The sequence below is a fragment of the Amblyomma americanum genome, chromosome 10 (genome assembly GCF_052857255.1).
Source record: "Amblyomma americanum isolate KBUSLIRL-KWMA chromosome 10, ASM5285725v1, whole genome shotgun sequence".
Lineage (NCBI taxonomy): Eukaryota > Metazoa > Arthropoda > Arachnida > Ixodida > Ixodidae > Amblyomma > Amblyomma americanum.
Genome location: NC_135506.1, coordinates 73,943,645 through 73,952,931, shown reverse-complemented (window position 1 = coordinate 73,952,931; position 9,287 = coordinate 73,943,645).

Genomic DNA, 9,287 nt, shown 5'->3' with positions numbered 1-9,287 from the left:
ATGTAAATTTAGCCAAGAGAACGAAAGTCAACTTTAATATCTGCAAAAATAAACGACGAAATTTTATCACCACTGGAGTATCCGCACTCGATTACACTGAAAAAATGCGAATAGTGTGAAAGAAAACATATCAAATCTGCTTTTCTGCCTCGAAAATCTTTTATGGCTTCATCTTCGGCTCCATCCTACACCTTTAGAGCCTTCAAGTACTCGTCAACTCGACATTCTTTTAGAGTGCAAAATAAGACACACAGAAATAATAATAAAAAAATACTGTGCTTCCAAGTTTCATACAGGGTGATTTTCTTTAATCTGTACAAATTTTTATTTTATACTGCGAGAGATACGAAGGTGCCGTCGTTTGGGCTGGATTTTACAAGGCTGCCAGTACTTACCAAAAATGAAACAATGATTACACGATTTTTTTTAATTTAAATCAGCTAAGAAGCATTTCTATTTTTATTCTAGGCCGCAAGGTTATATTGAGAATTTCATGGCTATCAACATCGAAGGTGAGCCCTGTTTTAAAATATTTGGCAATGTTGTTGGCAACATCAACCCTCAAATGTGCGCATTTTAAAGCTGGTTTTGTTGACTTCCCAGCATTACCTAAATATAAAATGCCGTCTATACGCTTCTTATCGCCGCCAAAATTAGTCCAATTTCTCCTACATAATCAAGAGCACCAATTGCGCCTGTATCTGATGCATAAGTGCGAGAGACGCCTTTTCATAAACTTTTCAATACAGAAATCCAGCTCAACGAGCTTTCAAAAACATATTTTTAGCGTTCGATACTTACAACTCCGTTACCGATTAAGAAAATTTAAAAACAAGGCTCAGCTTTGGTGTCGACGGCCATCAATTTCTTAATATCTTTGTCTCCTAAGATCAAAAATAGAATGTGCATTAGTTAATTGTTCCTTTTATAATTGATACATATGAGGTACATAATGTCCGCCTTGCTGTACAATCAAGCTCAACCGACTTTACCAGTGTATCTCTCGCATTTTAAGGCAATGGCGTTAGAGGCTCCGTTCCCAAGAAAATCCAGTGTCTGCGTCGGCGTTGTGAGCGAAAAATCAGGGGCATAGCTCTGGCATCTGGTCCCTGGACAGCAACGTAGGAGGCAAGTGTGCATCTAGGTCACGATACCTTAAGACGTCATCCCAGCCTGCCAACTGAATAGTGAAAAAACTGCCCACCGTGAGAGGTGGCAGTTAAATTAATGATTGGTCGTTTGGGAAGAGCAACCTGGCCCACACACGACCCACCGGTGGCAGCACCTGCCATCGCAGAGCAGTGGAGCATCGCTTAACCGCTGCAACACTGCGCCAGGAGTGTTGCGAGGACTCCCAGCGATGTATGGCTGTTAAGTAGAGAACGACATTCTGCATACACTAGAATTAACCATTTAAGCTATCGCGTCATACCCTTCAGGCGGAGCTTAAGCTTCTTCTCCAATGTTTAAAAAGAAAAATCTGTAAATATTAAGAAAAATCACCGTCTATATGCAAAAAAAAATTGACAAGAGGCCCACAGTCTGTCTGCAGCCTTTCTCTCGAGTACGCGAACTTTTTAAGACCTGGATGCCTCTGACATCCTCCAGAAACCAAGGTCGATCGGAAGCACTGATATTAGTCAAGTGTTTTAAGCCCCAGCTGGACTTCGGACGCTGATGAACGCCACACCAACGTAGTTTCAAAAAGCATTAGGCGTTTTTTTTTTTGCGTGAGATAGGAGTATCGTTAGATATGCCTCCTGTCTTCGCACTTCATCCGCCCCATGCAACAATTGCTCATAAGTCCCCTCAACCTTGTTGCAGGAAGCACTTAATTTGAGCATGGCTGGTAAGATTCCATATGTAACACCACAAGGGTATCTGTGCGTCGCAGAATCGACAGTGTGCGAGTGCATCTTCAAAGAGCAATCTAGTCTCATATGGAAAACACAAGAAAGATAACGAGCCTATCTTGTCTTGCACAGATCACAATAAAACACTTTAGAAAGTAAGTGCAAAAAGCAGTGTGGTACAACGACGGTATTGCCTTTGTACTTAATTTTTTATCATCTTTGATCGTCACTACATCTAGCGACGTGACGCTGGTTTTATCTCCAAGGTTTATCATTACCAGCTGCGGTGGCTCGTAGGGAAACGAATTAGAATAAAATTGTTCTTCGTATTCTGTACATTGCTGTGTGTTTACGTCGCCATGCGCAGTGTATAATGGAAAACTCATGACTACCTCCCTAACCTCTATACCCCCTCATCCCTTCCGAAAGCGCAGGGTAGCAAACTGTTTCATCTAGCGGTTAACCGCCCCGTCTTTCCTCGTCCTCTTCTTCCTCTTCCTCCTCCTCCTCTCAACATAAGAATTGTGAGTGTCAAAGCGCTGTGAGGACCACCCCAGTTTTTTCCCTAGCATAAACAGAGTGTCAATCTACTCATTAGGTAGTCGCTTTTATTCTTATTTACTCCGTTATTGCACATTGATGATGACATAAAGCCTTAATAAATAATGCGATACGAGTAATCGTTACTTGCATGTACCGTCCCTGATCTCCTAATGCGTCGCATCGTGGAACATATCATGGATTATTTGTCTGGCGACCAAGTGAACAGCATAAAAGCGCTATAATGTATGAGTTGGAACGCCAGTGCGTACTGCACCGCTGTGCATTAAGGCATCAGCCGATCGTCGGGGGCGACTTTCTTCACTTTTGAGCCGTCTCTGTTAACAACGAAGTACTCTTGCGTCAACTAAACTTTTCTCCTTCCTTTATTTTTATTGTCCTTTCTTTGTGCTCCATGAACTTTGCTCTGAGCACAATATAAAATCCTCCCTCACGGAAGCTGAAGTGCATTAAAAGCGTCGGAACAACCTCGGATGCACTATAGAAGCAGCCTCGTACAGAGTGCTTGAGAGGATCCACTCTGAGTCGAAAAAAGTGAAAACTAGCTCTGTTTTCTGAGTTTTTCAAGAGATCACCTGAATGACAAATCCTCTGCTTTTCATTCGGATGGTCTTTTTATTACTTTGTTGACTTAATCTCTTTTTTTGCAGTTTGCTTCTCTACACGAGAACGACTACACGTTTGCGCTTTAGCAGCATAGAAAGGCATCGCTTTGCTCTAGTATTAGCAACTCTAGTTCTACTTGAGCCGCTGCGGTTGATCGGTGGTTATGACACTCGGCTGCTTACCCGAAAGACGCGGGTTTTATACCGGCCACGGAGGTCGATACTCGATGGAGGCAAAATTATAGAGGCCCTAGTACTATGCGATGTCAGTGCACGTTAAAGGGCGCCAGGGGGCCGGAATTTCCGGAGCCCAGTCTTTACCGGGTTACAGACGGCGAGGAACTCATTGCCGTTGTTGTCAACTAGTTCAGTTTCCTGGCGGTGATTCTACGCAGATGGATTAAGGAGCTGGGGCAGCATTACGAAAAGTGCCTTGTAGTGAACGGCGATTTCGCGAAAAAGTGAATTAAGATGGTAGGAAACTATAGCCATCTAAAAAAAAACTAACCCATATGACCAAGCAGGCCTTACTTTTCTAATTTGCCTCGTATCACGCGACCATTCAGTTAAAACTGGAACTCTTCAGCCGTTCTATTCAAACTTGTGATGTGAGTTACGAAAACCACTCCGTGAAGAGCTCATTTCTATTGCAAATAGGGCGAGCAATTTTTCGCTTACAGAGCATACACGCATATACGTAGGATTGATTTAAAATAAAATTTTTTGAGTGCCTAAATGCGAAAAAATAAGTACTATAATAGGAACAAAAATCAAGGCGATATATCTTTTTATCAACGTGCAAAACGAGTACTTCGGCAGGCGCGTATATTTATTCTAATATAGTGAATCAATTGCTCAGCGAGGAAATACTACGAATGGACCCAACTGAACGCTACTGAAGTCGTTCAATTGCATCGACTAATTCAAGTTCAAAACAAATAATTGTTCGCGAGACTTGTTTCGTGCGCTTGAATCATCATAAAAAGCGCGGGAAAGACTGGACAAACAGGGAACGGTAAAAAACACGCCAGTCCCTACGCTATTGGTGCTGGTGGTGTTTTTCTACAGGCGAAATTTAGCCTGCGGTGGTCTCTCAAAAACTGCTCCATCTGAGTCAGTTAATGAAATGAAGGCGTATCTACCTATTTCTCATAAATATAGTGTCGTCACAAATATTCGAAAGTATTGTCGTCACTGATCGCCGCTCTAAACTTGAACCGGCAGGGTACAGGGTACGAGAGGCGTCAAATGTGGGCGGTATGCCAGTCGATGTTCACAATGCTCAAGTTTAAAGGGACACAGACTCGAATTTCTGAAAACACACATACAATAATATTTCTTTAAAAGGCTCAAAGAAGTGGCCTTCTAGGAAGTTTCAGTTGCAGGCAAGCAACGGCTGAGGCATAATTTAACATAATTTTCAATATTGTCCGAGGATCCGCTCAGCATTTCCACCTGCATCATATGAGGTCAAAGTGCACTTGCCCCAACTATTGTGACGTCATTGACCCCAGTGTTTGCTCACAGCAGCAACCAGCGGTTGCCAGGAACGGCGATGTCGTCAAGAATGTGGTAGTTCAGGTTGGCCAGTCGACCTGACGTCAACGTTCGCTCCAGAACTGGCGCCTACCGAGACCGGAACCGAGACCGGACCAGAACGGATATTCCAAAACTGTATTTGTACGTTTTGAAGCGAATTACGCTGAGAATGGCCTTAAATAACCTTCAGCACAACCACTTAGCCGGTAAATTTATGGTGTTGAACCCTTTTACTCTGACCTTGACCCATGAACTTTAGTTCTCCTTTGATCTCTTACTTTTTTATTTATTTATTATTATAGATACCTCAAGGGCCCTTGAGGGCTTTACATGAGGGGTGAGCTAACAACCTGGTGTTAATGGAACATAGTTTCGATGGCTTTCTTGAAATGGTCCGGGTTTGTAAGAAGGATGGTACTGGTGGGAAGACTGTTCCAGTCACGTGCAGTTTGGATGAAGAAGGAATGAAGATGGGTCACGGTGCGAGCAGGAGGTGGGTGGACTTTTGACCTCTAACATTTGACACTGGGGGAGCTTCTCAGACGCTTAGCAAGCGTGCTTGCTTTTAACTGAATTCCAGGGTTAGCCAAGTTTACCCACTGGAAATTTATTCTGAGTTGCATTGCATACAGGAATATGCTGAGACTTTAGAGGAGGTGTGCGAAGAGCTCTACAAAGACCTGTTGCTGCCTTACATACAATCGATAGGTCTCCGTTAAAGATCTTATACTAGGGCGCACAAAAAATTAAATGACCATGTACATATACCATCACTATCCGCCCATCACAATTGCATATGTACACAAGCATATTAGTATAACAATCGAGATCGCGGTCGTTTAAACGACTGCTTCCCCGAAATCTTAGCAAAGTTCGTTCCAACTCGCTTTCAGGCCCTTCGTTTTCTTTCCGACTCCTGGAGCTTTATTCTTTCATGTCTTCACTCCTTTTGCCCGAAAAATGGGCTCCCAGGCGAGCGATTATCAGGCGTTAGAGGAGCAAATTTTTGTAGTGCACTCCGCCCACGGTCACTCTCGGTGGGGGGCGAGGGGGTAGGGGGCAGGGCAGGGACAGAGTTGAGACTCCTGAGCCGTAACTAACAACAGCGTGAGCTTGCCTTTAGAGCGCTTTCACTCGCTTTCAATGTGAAGATAAACGCTGCTCTAGAATAGCTCAGAAAGTCTTTCCGAACGCCCCAGCTTGCCCAACATCCGGAGCTTTATTTTAGGTCTCCTTCGGGGCCCAGACTAAAAATTTGAAGTTGATACAAGTAGGCCTTGTTCAAGTATATACGTCACCCTGGTTTAAATTTTGCTTATATTAGTGTCGATTGCTTGTATAAGTGTCAAATGTGTTTCGCTGTTCTCTCGGGCAAAATTTGCTTATAGCTCTGCTGTGACAGATGCGCAACAGCCTTCACGACAAACAGCAAAAATGTAAGCGCCTTACATGCACTATCAGGAACAAATGAAATGAAAACAAGACATCGAAAATACCAACAGAGAAACACAAACATATGAGCTCATGAAGAAGAAATACAAGCGAGATTGATTAACACTTCTAAGGTAGAGTATTCGAGGGTTTGAATTCAAATTACCATGATTATACAGTATTTAGCTTTCTACAGCTAAGGTCTTCTCACATTGCGGTTCGCGTTTCATGTGTTGCTTACTGTAAATTTGAAAATCGATTTACGTTGTGAGAATAAAATATTCAAAGAACTTGATCATACAGAAAGAGGTCACAAAATGGCCCGTTCGAAAAGCATTCGGTTAGGCAGCAGTCTTCATGCCGACGTTTAAGTACAAAGCGGATCCCGAACATAACTGACGAGAAAATAAACTCACTGGGTGGCTGCATCCAGCTGTAGGAACGGCAGCGGCTTCATTTTGCTTTGACATGGCACCTATCGCCATCATCGCTTTGTTTGAGACGCCTCGCGGCAAATAATACGAAGTGCAGAAGACCAACGGAGGATGACAAGCCAGCATGACATACTCGATATGGACAATCACTGCCTTCATTTCAGCGTAAGATGATAGCGTCTTAACAATAATTTCGTAAGAGGCAGCAAAGTAAATAAAAAACCACTGAAACCACGTCACAAACATCAGTCGCCAGGAATATGTGCCGCAGGGGCGCACGTAAACACTGCTGGCTAGCAGGCGACGCGAGCGGGCGTGCATGTAGGGTTCGCAGCTACGCCGCAAGATGACGACTTTGCTCGATGGCACACGACAGTTGCAACCAAAGTCGCGCACCGCTATAACTAAGCAATGAGTATAAAGAAAAAATCGCGAGGCACCTTGCGCTTCGGTAAACAAGGTTAAACTTATTTGCAGTGCGTTTAATAGAATGCGCGTCTTTTTGCGTGCCGTAGTGTCCCATCCACTGGGAATTATTGCTGTCCCACAGTTACTCGCACGTACCAAAGGAAAATCTAGCAAGTGACAGTCTTGATCACAGGCAGCTGAACAAGGCAGGACAGCCTGCGATTTTAAAGGGCAACTGAAAATCATTTGGAATTCGGGGAGCTTAAAGGGTTCGAATGTGAGAAACTAGCAGACAAAATATGTGGTCTTTCTCTGCTAGCATTTGAAGTGGTTACATAATCAGTGTATGAAGAAAGCCGCGACGGTATTCAGGTTTCTCTGAAATTCACGGCGCAATTTAGGGGGCCTCAATGTGACGTCATCTATGGCGGTGGTTCATTTTCAATGCGGAAATGTTTCCTCAAAGGAACAAAGCCAATGCCAACGAAGGTAATGCCGTCTAAGCGTTGTCGGAGCGTTCTAAGGCTCTGGACGAAGGAAGAGAAAATCTTAAATTGTTGCATTTCTTGTACAATATGTACAGTGCGACCCTGCCCTGTCTTTTCTTTTTATCGCTCTCCCCTTTCTTGCCCCCTCTCTGTCCCTTCCCTCCCCCCTTTTATTCCTAGTAGGCGCAGCTCAGGTACTACTTCAGGCTTCAATAGCACATGCCACGGCTAGCAACTTGATGACGATGAATTTTTATGACGCAAGGGCACCTGTGGCTTAAGAGCGCCATAGCGCAAGGATGTTTCGTCTATTCAAGGTAGGGTAAAATGCCAATTTTCCAACCGTTTCACACCAAAGAAGCCTTGCACCACGCAGGAGAAAGCTTCGGCCCGCTTTATCATCGGAGGATACCCAGCGGCAATGAGGATCAATCCGCGCACCTCCCGAATGCGAGGCGTAGCTGGAACGGCTAGGCCACCGCTAGGGTCGCGGCTAGCAACATATATTTCTTCCGTTTTTATTTTATTATCAACCATTACTACTAATAATGCCATAATTCTCTCACTTTGAGCTTCTCCACACTTCTGTGGCGCTTTGAAAAGAAGCCTAAGGTTTTTAGAGCTTAAATCGGTGATTCATTCATATTTTAAATGTTAGAGCTTCACGTGCAAGCTTCATACATCCGATTTCTTAAATCTCATCCAATTCTTAACAACCTTTCCAGGTTCTCTTTATATCAAGACACTATGACGATTGATTGCGAAGCATAGAAAAAGGTATAAGCATCCGCGAAAGCATTGGGAAGATGTCTAACGTAAAAAGTTCATAACCCAGTCGCCCCAAATTGAAGTGGTATTCTAGAAAACAAAAAAAAGCTAGAAGTGGGGCGATGAAATGTATCGATGCAGAGGAAATGCGATAGCGTTCTTTTTTCGCTGCCAGTCTCTTTCAATTCTGAGTCTATTGTATTTCAGTCCACAGTCCAGTCCAATCCCGACAGCGCAATGATGCAAATTGTGTAACTTGATAGACTGCGCCGAGTCGTCGTACACTAACCGGCAAAATGACGCTGAGGTTAGCGATGCACCACTGCATCGGCAGGTGGCTGTTTCACTGATACCGAAGGAGCCTCTGAGGCTCAAGTTGGTCGTTACAAGCAGTGCGGTAAGCGATATCTCCCGCAAGCTTCATTTTTGCACTGATACTTTTTCGTAAAGCTGGCTATGTTACACGTAGACCTGCTGTTGTTCGAGTCATTTTCTCCTTACTTATTTTTCTTTTTGCAGAGTCATTTTTTGTCCGACCTCTCCCTCCTCTGCCCTACAAGTTATGAGTTGAAGGGGAGAGAGGCGGAAGAGGGGCGGGAGAGAGGAGGACATTTGGCAGGTTACAGGTGGAGAGAGAGCAATACCCTGAAGAGCACCTTCGCCGACGCCTCCACCAGACAATTTCGCCTTCATAACCTTCCTAATTCTATTCCAAAAAAAATTTGAAAGGATTTGTTTAAAACATCTTAGATAGATGCGAAAGTTGCGGTCACTATCTCATGATGTCGCGCCATAGTCCTGCAAAGGTAAGTGGACGAAATTTTCTTCAATGGAAGTTCGCAGATGATTGAGCGTAGAACCACGGTACGCGTGGGTGCCGGGCTCAATTCTCAGTGCGGCCGTGTACATTCTATTGATACAACTGATGCAAGTTTTCTCCTGGCCTTGTGCACGGCCTATCTGCGGTGAGATGCTGGGGCAAATGGGTCTCTGACCACACCTCGAATAAAGAAAAATACCTTGTGACACGGCTCTTTTTGGTCAAATATGCTCTTGGCCCACAACATTCATCAGCATTAACTCACCTCCTCTCTCCAGAAGACCATGCCGCACCGGACCTCTTTACATACCTGTACATTCCCTCACTACCGCATTCTAGACACTCACCCGCAACTAAATACCCACCGACATCCTCAAGAA